This window comes from Balaenoptera borealis (assembly GCF_965194805.1).
Source record: "Balaenoptera borealis genome assembly, chromosome: 20".
NCBI lineage: Eukaryota > Metazoa > Chordata > Mammalia > Artiodactyla > Balaenopteridae > Balaenoptera > Balaenoptera borealis.
This window is the reverse complement of record NC_138879.1, coordinates 37,545,437-37,569,062: the sequence shown is the minus strand read 5'-3', so window position 1 is coordinate 37,569,062 and position 23,626 is coordinate 37,545,437. Positions and strand designations below refer to the sequence as shown.

The window sequence follows — 23,626 nt, the reverse complement described above, 5'->3', positions numbered from 1 at the left end:
GGTAGCCAACAAGTAGAAAATATAAAGGCACAAATGGAACATTTACAAAAATAAACATGCTAGATTACATAAGGACTTTCAACAAATTTCAAAGAATCCTTACCAGATTAACCACATATTCTAACAATGCAATTTTAGATTAAAAGTCAATAATATAAAGTTAGTGGGAATAAACAAACATACAAGCCAAACACTAAAGATTGTATTCTTAAAGAGCATATGTGTTATATGTCAATTATATCTCAATAAAGCTGGAAGAAAAAGAAAATAAATAACAAAAAAGAACATATGGTTTACAATTTATTTTATTTTTTTGGCTGCACCACACAGCATGCAGGATCTTAGTTCCTCAACAACGGATCGAACCCGTGCCCCTTGCAGTGGAAGCACAAAGTCCTAACCACTGGACCGCCGGGAATTCCCAAGAACATATGGTTTAGAGAGGAAAACACAATAGAATTCATGACATCTTTAGATATGAATGATAAAAAAAGCACCCATAATTCAAAACATGCGGGATGCAGTAAAGGCAATACTTAGAAATATGCTTATAACTTGAAATGTATTTATTTAAAAAATTTAAAACTAATGGAATTAAGCATTCTTTTTAAGAAGCTAGAAAATTAAACAGAAAATGCAAAGAAAGCAGAAGTTAATAAACATAAGAGCTAAAATAAGTTTAAAAAGACAAAATCCAGTAGTAGAGATTATTATGATTTAAACTGAACTGCTTTACCTACTTGTTTTATGCAGAGTTCTATGCAATATGAACCAATTATTACAATACAGGCAAGCACCAAGAAATTACTCCAAATTCTCTAGAGAACAAAAACTAATTTTTATAAGATGGTTTATTTCCTCAGAATTTTACCTTATCTATTTTCAGAAATAATCTTAATAAGATTATAAGACAAAATTTTAAAAAAATCACTGCTATGGTCTAAATGTTGGTGGTCCTCCAAAATCATTTTTTGAAATCCTAATCCCCAAAGATGAAGGTATTAGGAAGTGGGGTCTTTAAAGGTGATTAGGTCATGAGGGCGGAACTTTCACAAATGGGATTAGTACTCTTATAAAAAAGATCCACAAAGCTCCCTTGCCCCTTCTACCACAGGAGGACACAGCAAGAAAGCCACTGGCTTCTGACAGGAAGAGGGCTCTCCCCTAACCATGCTGGCACCCTAATCTTGGACTTCCAGCCTCCAGAGCTGTGAGAAATAAGTTTCCGTTGTTTACATGCTACCAAGTCTGTGATATTTTGTTATAGCAGCCAGAACACACTAATCACTAAGAAAATCACTAATTGCTAAAATAGTTCACTGCATATTATACATTGATCATGGTGTCCTGATCAATAAAAATAAAAATTCCCCATAACACCATGTTAACAGGTAAAAAAACATAGGGATATTATTAATTAAAAAAATCTTCTTTGAGTGCCTCAACATCGGCTATTAGAATTTGCTTTTTGAATATGCACTTTCTGAATCAAAGTTTCTCACCATGCAAATTCTTAGTCTGTTCTGGCTGCTGTAATTCAGTTAGAAGAGTGTAAAAATACCCCAAGGATGTAAAACCAGATGAAATGTGTCATGAATTTGCATAATTGTTAATTCTTAGTAGAATGAAATTCAATGATGGTATACCTTTTTCTGAAAACACAGATAATATTTCAACTCTTTTTCCTTGAGTCTGAGATAATAGCAATTTCAATGTTTTGAACATTCAAGATCTGGAGAAATACCTAACATTTTACTTAAGGAAGACCATTAAGTTGATGATTCCAAAATATATTCTATTTTAATAGACTAACATCTATTTAAGAAAGGAAATCTGAGAAATAAGAAAGAAACTGGTTCAATGCACAAAATTCTCCCCAAAGAAATCCAGTAGGGATTTTTTCCCCATTATACAGAACAGAATTCTGTATATACAGAATTCTATTTATACAGAACAGAATTCAGAATATCAAAGAGTTATACATGATTTAGAAAACATCTAACTTTGTGTTTACAAAAGCTTAGAAAATTTTAAAGCAGGTATGATATATGCAATATTTCAAAATTTGTTACAAAAAAAGACATTTTATCCACTGATTTTGGATTCTAAGAACTTCAGAAATTTATGGACAATGAAAATGGTCACAGGTTTGTAAATAAATCGTGCGTATCACAATTAAAAAGTACGATATGCACTATCAATCACTTCAGAAAACGTCTATAGCAAATACAGATTAAACTGTCACATGTTACTGGGTCTTTAAAAAAATTTACCTGCAAAATAAAGCTGTTAAGCTTGTTGACATATCTGAAGGAACTTTTAGCTTTAAAGTTCTTTGATTCTATTAAATTTTAAAACTGAATTGTCAGGGTACAATACTGACATATAAGATTACAATTTGGAGAATAGAAGACAACGAAAAGGAGAAAGGTGGGTCACTCAAAAACAAACTACTTTTTTCTAGGTTTGCATTAGATCTGAAAAACTTTATTGTTAATGTAAATTTTATAACTTGGGCAAAATTTTTTCCCTATATAAATCATTCAAATTTGCTTTAATTAAAAAAGGAGGGCTTCCCTGGTGGTGCAGTGGTTGAGAATCTGCCTGCCAATGCAGGGCACACGGGTTCGAGCCCTGGTCTGGGAAGATCCCACATGCCACGGAGCAACTGGGCCCGTGAGCCACAATTGCTGAGCCTGCGCGTCTGGAGCCTGTGCTCCACAACAAGAGAGGCCGCGACGGTGAGAGGCCCGCGCACCGCGATGAAGAGTGGCCCCCACTTGCCACAACTAGAGAAAGCCCTCGCACAGAAACTAAGACCCAACACAGCCAAAAATAAATAAATAAATAAATTAAAAAAAAAAAAAAAGGAAAGACTATTTAAACTATCTAAACATAGCTAAGAAGTTATTAATTTGTTTCAAGAAAAAATTAATGCAATCTGACACCTATTACCGTTTCCAAAGGTATATTTAGAGCCAGGTCCAGAGGTATATTTTGGGCAACTCTAGCAAAGCTGAGGCAGCAAGAGACAAAATATCGATCATGACTAGGAGAACTCTTATTCAGAAATCTGCTCTTCAGTTGTATCTATTTTTAATGTGTTGGTGAGAATATGGAGAAATTAGAACACTCATACACTGTTGTAGGAGTATAAGATGGTGAGGGTGCTTGGCAAAGAAGTCTGGCAGTTCTTCAAAAGGTTAAACATAGAGCTACCATATGACCCAGCAATTACACTCATAATAAATATCCAAGAGAAATGAAAACATATGTCCACACAAAAACTTATATATGAGTGTTCACAGCAGCCTTATTCATAACATTCAAAAAGTAGAAAAATCCAAATATCTTTCCATTGATTAACAGATAAGTAAAACACGGTATATTCAAACGATGTAATATTATTTGGCCATAAAAATGAAGTACTGATGCATGCAATAACATGGATGAATCCTGAAAACAACATACTAAGTAAAAGATGCCAGACACAAAAGACCACATATTGTATAATTCCATTTATACGAAAGTTCCAGAATAGGCAAATGCATAGGGACAAAAGTAAATTAGAGGTTGCCCAAGGCTGGGGAAGGGAGAAAATTTGGTGGAAGACAGGATTAAATGAGCAGGGGGCTTCTTTTAAGAGTGATGAAAATGTTCTAAAATTAGTGAACTTTGTAAATCTAATAAAAACCATTGAATTATACACTTTATATGAGTGAATTGTATGGTATGCAAATTATATCACAGTAAAGATATTTTATTAAAACAATGATAAATAGGATACAGAACTTCCAAACCACTAAAAAGGGAAGGGGGCAGAAAACCCAAGTCAATAGAATAAGATAAACAAGAGGGGAAAGGAGGTAAAAGAACGCACAAAATAAGATGGTAGAAAATAAGTCCAAATATGCCAAAGAATCAAAGCAAACATAAAGTTAACTCATTTATTAAAAATGAGACAATCAGATTGTTTGGAAGAAGGGAGGGAAGGAGGAGAGTGGGAGAGAAAAAAAGAAAACCAGCTATATGTTGTTTATCAATAGAGACACTTAAAATTAAACAACAAAGAAACCTTGAAAATAAAGATATGGAAAAAGATATGCGAGGCGTATATTTATCAAAAGAAATCAGGTGTATCACAGTCATAAAAAAATAGACTTCAAAGTAAAAAGCTTTAAAAGAAACATAGATATATATTCCATACACATAAAAACTGCATCCACCAACAAGATATAGCACTCATGAATCTCTATGTACTTAAGACATAGTTTGAAAATATGGAAAGAAAAAACTGGCAAGAAATACAATGATAAACTGACCAACTCCCTAAATACTACAGAGGACTTCAACATACCTAAGATATCTACAAATGAATTAGATGAAATTAATATGAATATAGAAGATTTAAATTTATAAGAATCATCAACCTTACTCTAATATATATAGGAAACTTGGCGCCGAATGGAAAATAATAATTCTTTTACATGTGGAACAATATACATAAATTCACAAAGGACATATCAATAAATTAAAAAAATCTGGAATCATATACAGATTCACTGGAAATAGATATTAACAGAAGGGTCATTCATACCAAAACAAAATAAATTTATCTACATAGAAATCTGAAAAAATTCCCATAAAATTCTAGGTTGAAGAGGAAAACAAAATGGAAAAAAAAATTACTTAGAAACGCTAACTATTCTAGGTCCTTTGCTTTTCCATATGAAATTTAGAATCGGCTTGTCATTTTCTACAAAATGTCAATAGCAGCATTATTTAAACAGCAGAACATAAAAACAAATAAGAAGACTAGAAAGGTCTTAAAAATATTAAAGGTAATGTGTAAATTGTGCTATAGGAATACAATGGATTATAATAAGTAATGAAAATAAATGAACTTCTGTCATGGATTAAAAAAAAGCAAAATGGTAAAAATTATATACAATATCATGTTTTTAAAAACTCAAAAGAAAGCAAAACTAAGTAACATTGTTTAGAAATACATATGTATTGTGGAACACATGTGTATGTGGTAAAGCTACTTTAAAAAAATAATGAAAATTATAAACTTTAGGACAGCATTCCCCAAACTTTTTGGCACCAGGGATCAGTTTCGTGGAAGACAATTTTTCCACGGACCTGGGGGGGGGGCGGGGGGGGGCGGGGGGGGGATGGTTTCAGGATGATTCAAGCACGTTACATTTATTGTACACTTTATTTCTATTACTATTAAATTGTAATATATAATGAAATAATTATACAACTCACTATAATGCAGAATCAGTGGGAGCCCTGAGCTTGTTTTCCTGCAACTAGATGGTCCCATCTGGGGGCGATGGGGGACAGTGACACCTGAAGTGTGTTGCTTATGTCCATTCTACTCTGTAATCTCATTTTGGTTTCTGTCACTGTAGAAAACCCTGCTTCACAAAGATAGGATGTTGGAAATGGAAGCAGGTTTTTCTGTGCTTCTGTGGCAATCTCAGGATATTCTGCCTTGACTTTAATCCAGAATGTATGGAGATTTGAAGTTGTCTCAAACATACTCTTAAGGCCACTGTCACCTGCAATCTCAAGCAGCTGATCCTCTTCTAGCACAGACAAAGTCGATTCACCAGGCTTATATCACAAATGGGTCACAGGTCCATTCCTTCCCAGTTCGGGGGTCTTTTGTGGTTGGGAAATAATGCTCAAACTCTTTTGAAAGCTGAGACAGGTGGTCATGCACCAGCTGGGAGAAAGAAGGCCCTGGCTCAGTCTCTTTCAAAATCTCTGCTAATGTTTGAAACATGTCAAAAATCCCAATGTTCACTCGTCGCCCCCATAATTCCATTTTGCCTTGAATGCAGCCACTTTATCTGCCGACTTGAACACAGTTGTCGTTCTCCCCTGAAGTGACAGATTGAATTTGCTGAACAGGTTGAATATGTCACACAAGTAAGCAAGTTTTGCGACCCATTCTGTGTCACTGAAATGTGCTGCCAGTGGTGACTGTTTTTCTAAAAGAAATCTCTGGAGCGGCTCTCGTAACTCAAAAACTCTGGCCAGTGATCTACCTTTAGAACGCCATCTCACTTCTGTGTATAAGAGAAGACGTGTGTGCTCTGCGTCCATCTCCTCACAGAGCTGCACGAACAGACGTGAGTTAAGGGCATGTACTTTAATGTGGCTGACAATTTTAATCACATCCTGCAAAATGTTGTTAAATTCAGGTGCCATTTTTTGGCTAGCCAGTATTTCTCTATGGATGACACAGTGCGAAAACTCACATTCAGAAGTGACCTCTTTGACCCGAGTAGTCAGAAAGCCGTCCAGTCACGGCAGCCACTCTGTCCGTTCATATACCAACACAAAATGGCCAATTCAGCTTTCCTGATATGTAATCATTCAAAGACTTGAATAGTTCTGCAGCTGTGGTGTTGGTTGGCAACAAAAGTGCACATAACATATTCTCATGTACATCCTTCTGAAAAATATATCGCACAAAAACAAGCAATGTTGCCTTGTTGTCAACACTGGTAGACTTGTCAACCTGGACTGCATACCACGGTGATTCATTAATCCTAACAATTGTGCCTCAATATCCTCTGCTATTTCATCAGTTTATCCAGTTATGGTGCTAGCCAAAAGAGGAACACATGCCACCTTTTGAACTGCAGCCTCTCCTAAAGTTCATGACAAATGTCCTTAGCAGCAGGCAGGATCAACTCTTCACCAATAGTAAAGGGCTTCTTAGCTTTAGCAATGCGGTTTGCCACTAAGAATGATGCTCTCAGTGCAGACATATTTGATGAAGTGGTGGCCTTCAACAGTTGCTTCTGTTCGTGTTCACGTTTTTTTCTTTTGAAAAACTCCAAAGTCTTGTCTTTTAATTCAGGGTGCTTGGTCTCCAAGTGGCTAAGCAGTTTTGAAGTTTTCATGGCTTCGCTGGATAGCCTGTCACCACATATTATATACAAAGTGGGCTTGGAGAATGTGAATCACCTGTTGCAATGAACCCATAATTTAAGTAGGATTCTTGGTATTTTCTTTCAAATGCAGCTTTCTGTTGGCAGTCTTAGAGTATTCTGCTGTCTCATCATTGGGTCTTTCCCCTTTTTCAAAAAAGCTCTCCAGTGACATATGTTTTTCAGTCATTTTGGCTAGGGTTAGCTTGTGGGCTTACCAAAACTGTGACTGAGACAAGTGTGCAGTGCGGGAAAGAGGTGCGGATAGAAGTGGTAAATAAAATAATGGGCAGGCCACGCGTGGACGAAAATAAGTGTCGGATTCTGACTTAAAGCCTGCCACCAGATGCAGCTGTACAATTGAAGTACATCAACTCACTTGCCACTATAAAGCCTGCCACCAGATGCAGCTTAATTGTCACTTGCCACTTACTGATAGGGTTCTGATATGAGTCTGCAAGCAACTGATTTATTATGGTCTCTGTGGAGTCAAACCTCTCTGCTAATGATAATCTGTATTTGCAACCGCTCCGCAGCATTAGCATCGCTGCATCAGCTCCACCTCAGATCATCAGGCATTAAATTCTTATAAGGAGCGTGCAACCTGGATCCCTCGCATGCACGGTTCACAGTAGGGTTTGCGCTCCTATGAGAATCTAATGCCACCACTGATCTGACAGCAGGCAGAGCTCAGGCAGTAATGTGAGTGATGGGGAGCAGCTGTAAATACAGATGAAGCTTCGCTTACTCACCCATCACTCACCTCCTGCTGTGTGGCCTGGTTCCTAACAGGCCATAGACTGGTACCGGTCCGTGGCCTGGGGGTTGGGGACCCCTGCTTTAGGACAATTATTAATTCTGTGGGAGTGAACAAAGTGATGGGAATTTGAAGGAGCATCCAGATAGCTTTAACAGTAATATTTAGTTCTCAAGTGATAGTTTTGATGTTTTCATTTTATTAATATAATTTATGATTCATATATGTATATGATATATTATGTGATCTTATATAAATATGAAATATCTATTTCTTATTAATGTTTTTAGTAATACCAAGACAGTGGGGATAGAGGATGAAGATAAGAAAACAAACAAAAACAACAACAAAAAATATTAATCCCTACAATGTACCAGAAACATTAGAAATCTAAGAATAAAGCAGAGAACAGTGCAGAAAAAGTCCTTGCCTTCATGGCACTTATAGTGAGAGAATATTACATACCTAAAGATGCAGAATAAACATAGCCTAAAACTCCAAATTTTGTATGTATTTAAAGCCCCAACTGCTCCTCTACACGAATATTCGTATGTCCGATGGCCTAATAAAATTCACCAGTTAGATATCTCAAAGGCACCTGAAATGTTTCATAAAAGACCAAATTTATACTATTCCAGTATTTTTTTTTTATCAACAAAGGATATCACCATCCACTGAGCTGCCTTGAACATTGAATCATCCATAACATTTCCCTCTCCCCCTCATCACCCATATTCAAACTATTACCAAGCCTTATTAATTTCTGTCTTCCAAATAACTCTCCATATCCAAAGCCACCAGTTCAATCTAAGCTATCATAATCTCTTGAAGGTCTACTCTGATAGGTTCCTAACTGGATTTTCTGTTTCTTATCTATCACTCCTAGGTCTTTACACTTCAGCCAGAGCAATATTTTCAAAATACAAATCCTACCACTTCATCTACTCACATCTCCACTGTAAAAATTCAATAAGGGGTAAGTCAACAGCTTCTCCTTGCCTCCATGGAACCCCTGATTCAACAACAACACATGGACCAGTTACTGTTGTGAGAAATCCAGATAACAGTTAAGAGCTTCCTACCTCCCAGATGAATATAAAACCAGCTGCAGTGAAGATTGTAGGAAAATTTGTGGCATAACTTTTGTCTTTATCCCCCCGCCCATCTCAGCATGGTGCAACTGGGAGAAGACTTCCAACTCCCAGCTTCTCCCTAAGGGAGTTAAAAGGAGATTGAAACATATGTCTAATGTGCAGACTTTTAGGGGGGCTACCCAGGGGACTGGTTTCTGTCTTGCCTGAATCTATGCACTAACAGGAAATGTTGCCAGGTTGGGGGCCGCTGAGTACAAAGGCAAAGATTTAAACTAGCATGCACTCACTTGCCATAGTCTCTTCCCCTGGTTCAGCACTTAACTACTGTGATAAAATCCCCAACTCCCAGCTTCTCCCAGAGGATGGAAATTATTGGACCATACATCCAATGTTCAGGCAGGGAGCTGCCTGAGGGATTGGTTTCTGTGCCACATATCTCAGAGTACTGACAAGATCCAGCATACTCTAGATGCCAAGAGGCCACTGAGAACAAAAGAGAGCTGAGCAGCTTGCTGCCACTCCAGAGGACTAGCAGAAAGAGGCCAGTACAGCTTGGCGGCCTCTGCCTTGGATGGGGACAAGAGAAAAGTGGAGAATGTACAACATTCCACCTTTTTTTGGAGGGGGGTGGGGGGGTGGCCTGAGGGACTAGTTTCTGCTTGCTCAACTCAGAGAGCTGATGGGACCTGGCATATTCTAAAGGTCTGCAGAGAACAAAGGAGAGCTGGGTGGCTTGCAGCAGCTCCAGAGAATCTGTAGTACCACAGACAAAAACCAGAGGGAACAAAAAATTACAAGCTCTTGGAAAAAAAAAAAACTGGAAAATCCTTCTAATCAGGAATCTACACACTCTCAAGTCAAGAGAAGGCACATCCACAGAAAAGGTTTGAGAGGCCTCCAGAATCTGCAGCTGAGCTAACTGGTGAAGATCTTTCCCTGTACAAAGTCAGTTCATAAAAAACTGGGAGAGGTAGCTGTTTTTTCAAATGTGTAGATACAAACCCGAAGTTATATGGAACATGAAGAAACAGGGGAAAATGGTCCAATCAAAGGAACAAAATAAATTCCAGGAATCAACCATAAAGAAATGGAGGTATATGAATTACGTGAAAAAGAATTTAAAATAACCATCATAAAGATGCTCAACAAGCTCAGGGAAATGATACATGAACAAAATGAGAATTTCAAAAAAAAGAGACAAAACACAGAGCCAAACAAAAATTTCGGAGCTGAAGAATACAGTAACTGAAATAAAAAACTCACTAGAGGGGTTCAACAGCAGCATAGTCAATCAAAATAAAGCATCAGTGAACTCAAACACAGGTCATTTAAATGATCTAGTCAGACAAGTATAAAGAAAAGAGAATGAAAGAGCATGAAGAAAGCCTGGAGGATTTATAGGACACCCTCAAGCAGACAAATATACACAAATGGCAGTCTCAGAAGGTGAAAAAAGTGAGAGAAAGGTACAAAGTTTATTTAATGAAATAATAGCCAAAAACTTCCTAAGAAGGGTGGAGGGAGGGAATGGATATCCAGATTCAAGAAGCCAACAGACAGCGAAAAAGGTGAATCCAAAGGTTACACTGAGACACAGTATAAACAAACTGTCAAAAATCAAAGATGGAGAGAATTTTGAAAGCAGCAAAAGCAAAGCAAAAAAGGAGTGGGATGATATATTCAAAGTGCTGAAAGAGAAAAAAAAAGTCTACCTACCAAGAACACTATGTCCAGTAAAACTGCCCTTCAAAAATGAAGGAAAGATGGAAGGGGGAGGAGTATAGAGGCGAAGGGAAGGGGGACAGGTGGAGGAGGAGAAACACTTTCACAGAATAACAAAAGCTGGGGGAGTTCATCACCACTAGAGCTGCCTTACAAGAAATGCTAACGGGAGTCCCTCAGTTGAAATCAAAAGATGCTAGACAGTAACACAAAGCCATAAAAAATGGACTTTAAGTCAAAAACTGTTAGAGACAAAGAATAATATTATATATTGAAAATGTGTCAATTCATGAAGATATAATAATTATAAATATAGAAATGCATAAGAACAGAGCCCCAAAATATATAAAACAAAAATTGACAGAATAGAGAGAAATATAGTTCTATAATAATAGTAGGAAACTTTAATATCCCAATGTCAATAATGGAAAAAACAACCAGACAGAAATTCAAGAAGGAAAAGAGGACTTGAAAAATATAAACTAATTAGACCTAACAGACATATATAGAACACTCCACCTAACAAAGCATAATACACATTCTTCTCAAGTGTGTGTGGAACATCCTCTAGGATAGACCATAGGTTAGGCCACAATACAAGTCAAATTTTAAAAGGATTGAGTGGTTTTTCTGACTATAATGAAACGGAAATAGAAATCAATAACAAAGAAAACAGGAAAATTCACACATAAATGAAAATTAAACAACACACTCTTTTTTTAAATTGAAGTATAGTTGATTTACAATATTACATTGCTTTCAGGTGTACAGCATAGTGATTCAGTATTTTTGCAGATTATATTCCATTATATTACAAGATAATGGCTATAATTCCCTGTGCTATACAATATAAACAACACACTCTTAAACAATCCCTGGATCAAACCAAATATCACAAGGAAAATTAGAAAATACCCTGATACACATCAAAACAAAAATACAAACATATCATAACTTAGAGATACAGTGAAACAGTGCTATGAAAGATATTTTAGCTGTAAATGCAAACATTAAGAAAAAGAAAGATCTCAAATACCTAACTGTACATTTTACAGTATAGCAAATTAAGCCAAAAACTAGCAGAAGGAAAGAAAAAATAAAGAGCAGAGTAAATAAAATAGAGAATAGAAAAAATAGAGAAATAAAATTTACAAAACTGACAAATATTTAGCTAGACTGACTAGGGAAAAAAGGAGAAGACTCAAATTACTTAAACCACAAAAGAAAGTGGAGATATTACTAGCAACTTTACAGAAATAAAAAGGATTATAAGACAATACTATGAACAATTGTATGCCACCAAATTGGATAATAATCCAGATGTAATGGATAAATTTCTATAAACACACAAGTCTAAAAAAAAAAAAACTGAATCATGAAGAAAATAGAAAATCTGAATAGACTTATAACAAGTAAGGAGACTGAATCAGTAATCGAAAACCTTCCAACAAAGAAAAGCCCTAGACCAGATGGCTGCACTGATGAATTCCATCAAATATTGAAGAAGAGTTAATATCAATCCTTCTCACACTTTTTCAAAAAAATGAAAAGAAGGGAACATTTCCTAACTCATTCTAGAGGCCAGACTTACCCTGATACAAAAGGCAGACAAAGACATTCAGGCAAAGAAAACTACAGACCAGTATCCTTTACGAATATCACTGCAAAAATCTTCAACAGAGGGGACTTCCCTGGTGGCACAGTGGTTAAGAATCCGCCTGCCCATGCAGGGGACATGGCTATGATCCCTGGTCCAGGAAGATCCCACATGCCGCAGAGCAACTAAGCCCGTGTGCCGCAACTACTGAGCCCACACCCTAGAGCCCTCATGCCATAGCTACTGAGCCCGCGCGCCACAACTACTGAAGCCCACGCATCTGGAGCCTGTGCTGTGCAACAAGAGAAGCCACTGCAATAAGAAGCCCACGCACTGCAACGAAGAGTAGCCCCCGCTTGCTGCAACTAGAGAAAGCTCACGGGCAGCAATGAAGACCCAACGCAGCCAAAAAATAAATAAATTTAAAAATTGATTTTAAAAAATCTTCAACATATACTAGCAAACAAAATTCAGCAACATACCAAAAGTATTATATATCAGGACCAATTGGGATTTACTCCTGGAATTCAGGGGTTGTTCAACATATGAAAATCAATCAATGTAATACACTACATTAATAGAATGAAGGAAAAAAACCCATATGATCATCTCAATTGATGCAAAAAAATAATTTGACAAAATTCAGCACGCTCTCATGATTAAAAACACACACACACAAAAAAAAAAAAACAACAACAAAAAACAAAAACACACACACACACACTCAAACTAGGAATGGAAGGGAATTTCCTAAACATATTAAAGGTCGTATATGAAAAGCCCACTTCAAACATCATATTCAGTGGTGAACAACTGAAAGCTTTTCCCCTAAAATAAAAGGTATTCAAATTGGAAAGGAAGAAGTAAAACTACCTCTATTCACAGATGACACGGGCTTATATCTAGAAAACACTAAAGAATCCACACATACACACACACACACAAACTAAAACAAACAAAAAAAATCACAGTTTTTAGAGCTAATAAATGAAATCAGTAAAGTTGCATGATATAAAATCAACATGCAAAAATTGGTTTCATTCCTATATACTAACAATGAACAACCATAAAAGGAAATTTCTAAAAAAAAAAATTCCATTCACAATATCATCAAAAAGAATAAAATACTTAGGAGTAAATTTAACCAAGGGATAAAACACTGAAAACTACAAAACTGTTGAAAGAAATTAAAGAAACATAAATAAATGGAAAGACATCCAATGTTCATGGACTGGAACATTTAATATTGTTAATGTGACAATATTACCCAAAGCAATTTACAGATTCAGTGCAATCCTTACCAAATAACAATTTTTTTTTCACAGAATGAGAAAAACATATCTTAAAATTCATATGGAATCAAAACGGTCCCAAACAGCCAAAACAATGTTGAAAGAAAAAGGACAAAGTTGAAGGACTAACATTTCCAAATTTCAAAACTTACTACAAAGATACAGCAATCAAACAGTGTGCTACTGGCATGAGGACAAACATATAGACCAAAGGAATAGAATAGGGAGCCCGGAAATAAACCTTCGAATATACAGTCAACTGATTTTCAACCAGGGTGCCAAGACCATTCAATGGGGAAAAAAAAGAGTCTTTTCAACAAATGATGCTGGGAAAACTGGATAGCCACATACCAGAAAAAAAAAAAATCAAGTTAACCCTTGCCTATACCATATATAAATTAACTCAAAATTACCAAAGTATAAGACCTAAAAACTATAAAACTATTTGAAAAAAAAATAGGGCAAAATATTCAGGACACTGGATTTGGCAATGATTTCTTGGATACAACACCAAAAAGCTCAGGTAACAAAAGAAAAAATTGGACTTGATCAAAATTTAAAAATTTTTGTGCATCAAAACATACTATCAAGAAAGTGAAAAGGTAATCCACAGAATGGGAAAAATATCTGCAAGTCATTTATCTGGTAAGAGATTAATATCCAGAATACAGAAAGAATTCCTACAACTCAAAAACAAATAATCCAATTCAAAAATGGGCAAAGGACTTGAATAGACATTTCTCCAAAGAAGGTATACAGATGGCCAATAAGCACATGAAAAGATGCACAACTTCATTAATCATTAGGGAAATGCAAATCAAAACTATAATGAGATACCACCTCAAACTCATTAGAATGGCTGCTATCAAAAAAACAGAAAATTAGTGTTGGAAAGGATGTGGAAAAATTGGAATATTCATACATTGCTGGTGAAAATGTAAAATGGTACAGCTACTATGGAAAATAGTTTGGCAGTTCCTCAAAAAGTTTATAAACATAAAATTACAATATGATCCAGCAGCAATTTCCACTGCTAGGTATATCACCAAAAGAACTGAAGGCAGGGACTCAGATAGTTGCACATCAATATTAATAGCAGCATTATTCACAACAGCAAAAAGGTGGAAACAACCAAAGCATCTGTCAACAATGAATGGATAAACAAAGTAGTAAATACATATCATGAAATAATATTCAGCCATAAAAAGGAATGAAATTCTGATACATGGTACAATGTGGATGAACCCTGAAAACATTATGATAAATGAAATAAGCCAGACACAAAAGGACAAATGTGGTATGATTTCATTTTTATGAGGTACCTAGAATAGACAAATTCATAGAGAAGGTAAGTAGAATAGGAGTTGCTAGGAACGGGGTGGGGGGGGGATGGGTGGGGAACGACGAGGGGAGAATGAGGAGTTACTGTTTAGTGAATACAGAATTTCCGATTGGATGATGAAAATGTTTTGGAAATGTTTAGTAGTGATAGTTGTACAACATTGTAAATCTACTTAATGACACTGAAAGGCTAAACAGCAAGTTCTAGGTTATGCATATTTTACCACCATTTTGTAAATTGAAAAAATATAAACACACCCACACATGCATAAAGACAAATACTACACAGTACTATAAATGAACAAATTAGTTAACAGTAGCATAAATGAATAAATTAGTTAACACATGTATCAACAAGGATGAACACGATCTATAGATGTTGAGTTAAAAAAGCAAGTTACAGATAATTAACATACAAATGATTTCATGTATACAAAGTTCAAAAACAAATCATTTAAGTGTATATAATATATATAATTATATAAACTATTTTTTAAAAAACAAGTAAAACTAATATCTCTAGAGATGGGAAGATATGATTGGGAAGGGGCGCATGCAGGCCTCCAACATATGAGTAATGTTCTGCTTCCCATGTTGGGTGGTGGATACTTAGATGTCCATTTTATTATTATTTTAAATGTGTATATTAATTTTATACACTTATATACACATTATATTTCACAATTAAAAACATAAAGACTAAACATTACTCTGGTATTAATATGGATGAGTTAGAACAGGGGTTAGAGTGGGTATATTTAGGCTACCAATATATTAATCCAGAGATGTAGCTTGGATTAGAAAGTAGTAAAAAAAAATTACGCAAAACTTGAGAGTAAGGCCAAAAAAAACCCAAAAAACAACAGCATAACCTTTCAATTTCATATGGAGGCAAAGGCCCATCCAAGGATTACACAGGGAAATGCACTTTATTGAACTCACTGTTTACTGTCGATTAAGATCCAGACTTAGTGAAATTACATTTTAACTGTATATTTTTGTCCAGTGGAAATGCAAATTATTTCTGTCCAGGAGAAAAGATAACCCCAAAGGTTACAGTTTATTGACCTGTAGTACATGAACCAGATTTGTATTCAGGCCAGCAATCTTATATTCTATTCCTTTATTATACTGCCTTTAAGTACACAGCTCCTTAAATGCTCTCTGAATCAGCATTAATATCATACTCATTCCCCCATTAACCAATAAACTGAATAAACTCTTTGATAGGTGTTCACTTTATATTTACACATGATTCATGATTTCACCTTTTTGAAATTATACTGTAGAGAAAGAAAACTAAACAGATTACAAAAATATTTAAAATTTAAAATGAACAAGGTGTGATGTTAGATTGGATATGATAGGAAAAGGAGAAGAAGGTTCATAGATGCCTCCTGGTTACCTGACTAGCCCCAATATAAACTGTGGTACCATTCACTCATAAAGGCAACACTGGACAAGGACCAAGATTGGGAGGAAAGACTACAATTTTATTGTCTTTGAGATGCTCAGATTGATATGTTATGTAGCAATGTGTAAGGTTGTGATTTATAATAAGAAATATATATATATTTGGTCTTTGTCCCTGTCTGGCACAGAGCTTCTAAAACCCCTGGAATTTTCTGAGCAATAAGAGCTACAGGGGCATCTTTTGTTCTCAGTTCCTGAAATAGCTTCAGGGCCATAAAGGTGAAAAGATTTATTCACAGCAAGTCCCTTTCAACCACACCTGAGTGTAGGTTAATTAGGTGACTTTTGGACAGCCCCCAGGTAACCTAAGGACTGGTTGCCAGTCTGTGGCTGGTTGCCAGCAGAACTGCGATACTGTGATTTATAAGAAAGATATACATTTGGTCATTCAGGTAACCAAAATATATTGCTCATATATATTTGGTCTTCATCCACCATTCCTGGCTCACAGCTCCCCAAATCCTTGGAATTTCCTAAGTGTTGAGAGTGATAAAGATGTCTTTTGTTATACTAATGAGGTGACTTTAGCAAAGCAGCTTAGGATGGGGACTAGTTGTCAATGGAGCCAACCACCTGATTAGCGGGGTGAAACTATCAGTCCCAGCCTCTCTGTTGTTCAGAACCTCGCGCTGTGTATCTCTCCATCTGGCTATTGATTGATATTCTTTTATAATAAATTGGTAACCTAGTGAGTAAATGAGTTTTCCTGAGTTCTGTGAGCTGTTCCAGCAAATTAACTGAACCCAAGGAGTGGGTCGTGGGAACCTCTGATTTACAGCCAGTCTGTCAGAAGTATAGGTAACAACCTGGGCTTGTGACTAGTGTCTGAAGTAGAGGGTGGTCTTGTGGGAATGAGCCCTTTACCTGTGGAATCTGATTCTGTCTCTGGGTAGATAGTGTCAGAATTGAGTTGAATCTTCGACATCCTGCTGGCATCCAAGAATTGCTTGTTGGTGTAGGGAAGCTTACATACACACACACACACACACACACACACACACACACACACACACACAGACGTTGCACAGGCTGGAACAGAATTGGGAACCCTTTTCAGGAACCAACCATATGAAATTTTCAACTCCACCCCCAACCTCCAGGGAGGGGAAAGGGGCTAGAGGTTGAGTCAACTGCCAATGGCCAATGATTTAACCAATCGTGCCTATGTAATGAAGCCTGCATAAAACCCAAAAAGAATGGAGCTCAGAGAGCTTCTGGGTTGGTGAATGCAACCACATGCCAGAGGGTAGTATACCCCAGTTCCACGGGGACAGAAGCTCCTGTGCTCGGGACCCTTCCGGACCTCACCCTATATACTTCATCTGGCTGTTCATCTATATCTTGTATAATATCCTTTATATTAAACTGGTAAATGTAAGTCAATGTTTCTCTGAGTTCTGTGAACCACTCTAGTAAATTAATCAAACTTGAGAAGGGAGTTGTGGGAACTTCTAACTTATAGCCAGTCAGGCAGACACAAAGGTAACAACCTGGACATGAGACTGGTGTCCGAAGTGGGGGCAGCCTTGTGGGATGAAGCTCTTAACCTCTGGTATCTGATGCTGTGCTCTAGGTAGATATTGTCATAACTGAGTTAAACTGTAGGACACCCAGCTGGTGTCACAGAATTGCTTAATGTATGGAAATCCACACATCAGGTATCAGAAGTGAAGCTGTGTTGTAGTAGATTACTGAGAGTAGAGGAGACACAAAAAAGGTGTTTTTTCTCTTGACTATGGTACTTAAAGAGGAAAAGTCAGAAGTGAATTATAAATTGGGAAACCAAGACAAATAGACATAACTAAAAGAATGAACATAGATGAGACTGACCAGCAGTAGAATACAGATAAAGAAAAAAGCCCAGCAAGAAAATCTTACTCCCTCTCTTTCTATCACACTGCACATCCAATCCATCAGCAATTCCTGCCAGCACTACTTTCAAATGATACCTAGACTCCAAACACCGCTACCACAGTGGTCCAGGCCACCACCATCTCTCACATGAGTTATTACAGTCAACTCGTACACAGTCACGTGCTGCTCCTTGTACTCTCTACAGTCCATTTCCATATAGCAGCCAGCACAATCCTTTTAAAATTAAGTCTAAAGCCTCCAATGGCTTCCTATTGCATTAGAATAAAATCCAAATCCCAACTGTGGCCTGATTTTACCATAGCTACTTCTCTGACCTCATGTTCTGCTACACCTCTCACCCCACCCCTACTCTGCTTCAGCCCAGGTAGCCTTCCTGTTGGTCAAACAAACCAGACACTCTCCTACCATAAGGTTCCCTCTGTCTGAATATTCTTCCCCCATAGGCCTTTACTCAATGTCACCTTCTCTGACAGGCCTTCCAGAACCAACCAATTAAAATTTGAAACTACCTCTATCCACTCCCCCAGGAGTCTCATTTCCCTCTTCTTTGCATTATTTTTCTATACAGCATTTACCATTATCCGTACTAGTCCATTCAGGCTACCATTAAAAAAAACAAAAACAAAAACTAACAAAAAGCAAAAACAAACAAAAAACCACATAATCGTTTCACAATATATACACGTATCAACTCATCACATTGTACACCTTAAACTTACACATATATCAATAATATCTCAATAAAGTTGGAAAAAAATATACTGCAGATGGGGTGGCTTAAACAGAAATTTATTTTTCACAGTTCTGGACACTGGGAGGTCAAAGATCAAGGTGCTGGCTGATTCATTTCCTGGTGAGACTCTCATTCAGGCTTGCAGATGGCCACCTCGCTGAATCCTCACACACCTTTTCCTCTGTGCTCATGTTGTGGGAAGACAGCAAGATTTCTAGTATGTCTTCTTATAGGCTTATATGAACACTAATGTTATCAGATCAGGGCCCCACCCTTATGACCTCATTTAACCTTAATTACTTCCTTAGAGACCCCATTTCCAAACACAGCCACACTGGGGGTTAGGGCTTCAATGTATGAATTTGGGGGGAGGGGGACATAAACATTGAGTCCATGACACCATCTAATATATAAGTACCTTTCTATGTGTCTGGTTTATTTCCTGTCTCTCACCCCTGGAATATAACCTCCATAAGGACAATGATTTTTGTTTGTTTTGCTCACTGCTGACTGTCCAGTACCTAGAATAGTACCTTGACACATAGAAAGTAGGGAACAAATATTTGAACTAATTTAATAAATGAATAAAAAAGGAAGATTCAAAAGAATGGAAGGTCAGAGAGGGGAGTAAGGAGGAAAAAAAAAACCCTGTAAAATCAGGTGCCAAAGTCCTTAATAAAAGAAGAGTATTCATGTGATTTGTAAGATGTCAGTAAAGATGAAGGGGAAAGAATGACATGATTAAAAGACATAAGCTCAGAGACCAGAGTTTTTTTTTTTAGTGAGTTTCTCTCTTTTTCCTTCTTTCCTTCCTTCCTTCCTTCAGAAAAAGGTGGAGAGGTTAAGGTTTAGAAAGAGCAATGGAGAGTAAATAGGATACCAAACCTGAGGTACTAGAGAGAAAAAAGTGGTCACAACATGAAAGGGCTGACAAGAAAATGACATGTCCTCTGGGTATATCCAGGTTTTAGTTCAGGTATGGAGGTACAAGGAACACTGTGAAAAAGGGGTAGGGGAATTTGGTAACTATGAGACAACATTCCCACAGAACACAATGTGTTTATTTTAACTGTTTCAGTGAAGATTTTTTTAAAGTAACTTAAAAGCCTTCTGTTCAGGATTATACAAGGGCTACATGCAAATCTAGAGTATAGCTCTACAGCAAAAACATACTGATTATTTTGGTGAAAATGGTCTGTGGCAAATTGTCAGTTTTAAGTAAAAAAAAAAAAATTTAGGTCTATAGCTTTTCCATTCTCATTACAGGTGACACTCAAATTGCACATCTATACATCTTAATTACTTCCCCCTTGCCAGAAAATTCATACAAAAAAACCACACACACACATACCTCAACTTCTAAAATTTTCTTAAGTATCCCAACTAGGCACCTAAAAATCAAATAACTTGAAGAAAGTACACTGACACAGAACCATCTCTCAGGTTTTAAGATTTACATATATGAAAAGTGTGAGGTACCTCTGTTATAAAATAGGTTATTTAGCTCATAAAGAGCAAATACTATTCACATACAGAGAGACTAGCCCACATATAGTGATCAGATGATTTAATCTACTAACTGATGTTCACATCACTTAGATTTGGTAAGTTCAGAATTTTTTTTTTTGAGTCAGATCTCAAAAATTAAAAGACACTTTGGAATGTTTATGCCTTATCTGGATATTGTCATTTTACTTTTTCAAACTTCTTAAAACCAGTTTCTCACTAGGGAGGCAGTAAGTTAGAATGCAACCTAGTGGGGAAATCCTGCATTTGCTCAATGTCTATAGCTTTTACACAGTTCCAGATGTTCAGTACATTAATAATGCACTAACTCAAAGCCTCTTTTTGAAACTTTAGAAAGTGCAAACTGCATTAAGACCTCTTTGCCCTCATTAATGGTATTGTTACAATCCTGGTCCTCTGGAAAATGTTTTTTCGCATGTGTTTAACTTTATAATATTGCCATTTACTCACTTTAATAGCCAGTACTCAAGTCTTAATGCTTTTAATAGGCTGCCTAAACAGACTACCATCTTTTGTAATCTTTTTCACATAATTTATTTCATAGGTAAAACCTGTCATACTTTTCCATCTGAAGATGATTCTTCACATTCATTTCATGAGGTACTAATATTTAAGAAATACCTACTTTCTTTTATGCAGTTGATATGTATCCATATGTATAAATTTTGGCACCTGATATACAGTTCCTTTTAAATAGTAATAAAAATGGAAAATAAGTGGTAGTGTATTTTAGAACATTTTAAAGGAAAAATGGGTACCTCCTTAATTCTTGCTGTATTCATATCTAAAACATGAGAAAACCAAAAATATTAATTTGTACTGAAACAACTTCCTATACTCTTAACTATTTGGTGATATCTCAAGAGGCTGGGTTATAGTTCAGGATCAAACATTCAATGAATATACATGCAGTCAGTAATATACTAGGAAGAATAATATGGAGGAATACTGTCCTGAAGTGAAAGTAAGATCACTTGTAGTTGTGGGCTATCTATATGGAAATGAAAGGCCATACAGTCTCTGACAAGGAATATTCCCCCTCACAAATCTGTTAAAAGAATGAGGACTATGAAAATGTTAGAGCTGCACTATTGATACTGATATGCTTATTTGGAGTCATTTATTGATATATTTTAATAAAAATATACAATACTTACATTGTAAAAATTTTCAAAGAAAACTGAATTTCAGAAATAACTCATACATTTCCTCACCTACTTTGTTGAAATCTCTTGAAAAGAAGATACTAAGAACCCAATAGCTATTTATGCACGGAACAAATTCTTAACTCTTTAAAACATGAATTCTGAATTTCTGTTGATTGATCAACATTGTTGGTTCATCAATGTCTGAAGTAACCATGTGGTTAAAAATTATGTATTTAACCAGTTTTGCTACTTTAGAGTCAAGAACTGTTGGCTTAATAAATATCGGCTGAAATCCGAATCAATAAATTTATTCACACAAAGTCATTTATATGTTTCATTTCTTACCTGAGTAGGTTGATTATAGTTTAAAAGTGTGTGTGGGGGTGGGGAAGCAACTCATTTTCTATCCCTTTGTTAAAAGGCTAATAATTAAAGTAAACCAAACAAGGTCAGTGCTCCTGCACTATTAGAATCTAAGGTAGAATCCAGGCTGAGAAAAGAAAATGAGTAATAAGCAACCACTACAATGTTTCCTAAAACGTACTACTTCCAGGTATTGCCAACCTGAATCTGTTGTAAACCTGTCGTTATAAAACTTGAAGGTGAAATGCTTTGGAAAAAACACCACTTCATAATCTAGTGGAGAAGACCTAAAAGAAAAATGCTTAAAATACAATGTGGTAAGCGCTATTACAGATGTATATGGTTAGGCAGAGGAAAGAGTGACTAACTTTGCCTGTGGGTTAAGGATGGTTTAATAGAGTAAACCTTTGAGCTGGATAGAGAGTATAAAATTTCTGGCTAATAAAAAAGTCAGAGAGTGGATTTCAAGCAGACACAACACTATGAACACTATTGCTGCATAACAAATTATCCACAAATCTAGTGACTTAAAACAAGACTCACTTTTTGAAATAATTTTTAAAATTTTGGTAAAATATACATAACATAAAATTTGCCATCTTAACCATTTTTAAGTGTATAGTTCAGTAGTGTTAAGTATATTCACATTATTGTACAACCAATTTCCGAAACTCTATTCATCTTGCAAAACTGAAACTATATCCATTAAACAACTCCCTTCTTCCCCCAGCCCCTGGCAACTTCCCTTCTACATTCGGTCTCTATGAATTTGACTACTCTAGGTCTCTCACACAAATGGAATCATACAGTGTTTGTCTTTTTGTGATTGGCTAATTTCACTTAGCATAATGTCCTCCAGGTTCATCCATGCTGCAGCATAAAAACAACACCCATTTTATTATCTCAGTTTCTGTAGGTCAGAAGTCCAGGCATAGCAAAACAGATTGGATTCTCTGCTCAGGGTCTCACTGGGCTAAAATTAAGTTGTTGGCCGGGGCTACAGTTGTTATCTGGGACTTGGGGTTCTTTTCCAAGGTCACTGGTTATTGGCAGAATTTATTTCCTACTGGCTGTAGGACAATTGCTCCCATTTTTCTGCTAGTCGTTGTCTGGGACTGCTCTCAGCTCATAGAGGCCACCTGTAATTCCTTGCTATGTGCCCCACCCTCCCACCAGTCAGTTCAACATGGATGTTGCTTTCTTCCAGACCAGCTAAATGTCATACCTCTGACACTCTCTTCTGCCACCAGCTTCAGAAAACTCTCTGCTTTTAAAGGGTTCATATGATTATATAAGAGACAGCTAAATAATCTCCCTATTTTAAAGTCAACAAATTTCATTTGAAAAATCCCTTCACAGTACCTAGATTAGTATTTGACTGAATAAATGAGGGAAGGAGTGTGTACACCAGGGGCCAGGAATCGTGGGGGGCCATCTTAGAACTCTGCCTACCACTTTTACGTAGGTATGAAAATACACGGCAGCTGAAAGCACTCATAATAATACAATATACCTTAAAAAAGGATATATATAGGATGGGGGAGTGCTAGGCATAAGGCTGAAAAATAACCAAGACTTCCAGGAAATGCAAAGGATTTTCTTTTAGAAAACTGGTGGGGGGGGGGGGGGCTTCCCTGGTGGCGCAGTTCTTAAGAATCTGCCTGTCAATGCAAGGGACATGGGTTCGAGTCCTGGCCTGGGAAGATCCCACATGCTGTGGAGCAACTAAGCCCATGTGCCACAACTACTGA

The 23,626-nt window shown here is 36.5% G+C and overlaps 1 protein-coding gene across 8 annotated transcripts in view; it reads right to left on the bottom strand.

Annotated features, from left to right (window-relative positions):
- Positions 1-23,626, bottom strand: part of BRIP1 (BRCA1 interacting DNA helicase 1) — a 199,194-nt gene that overhangs the window by 60,748 nt on the left and 114,820 nt on the right. The window lies entirely within an intron of this gene.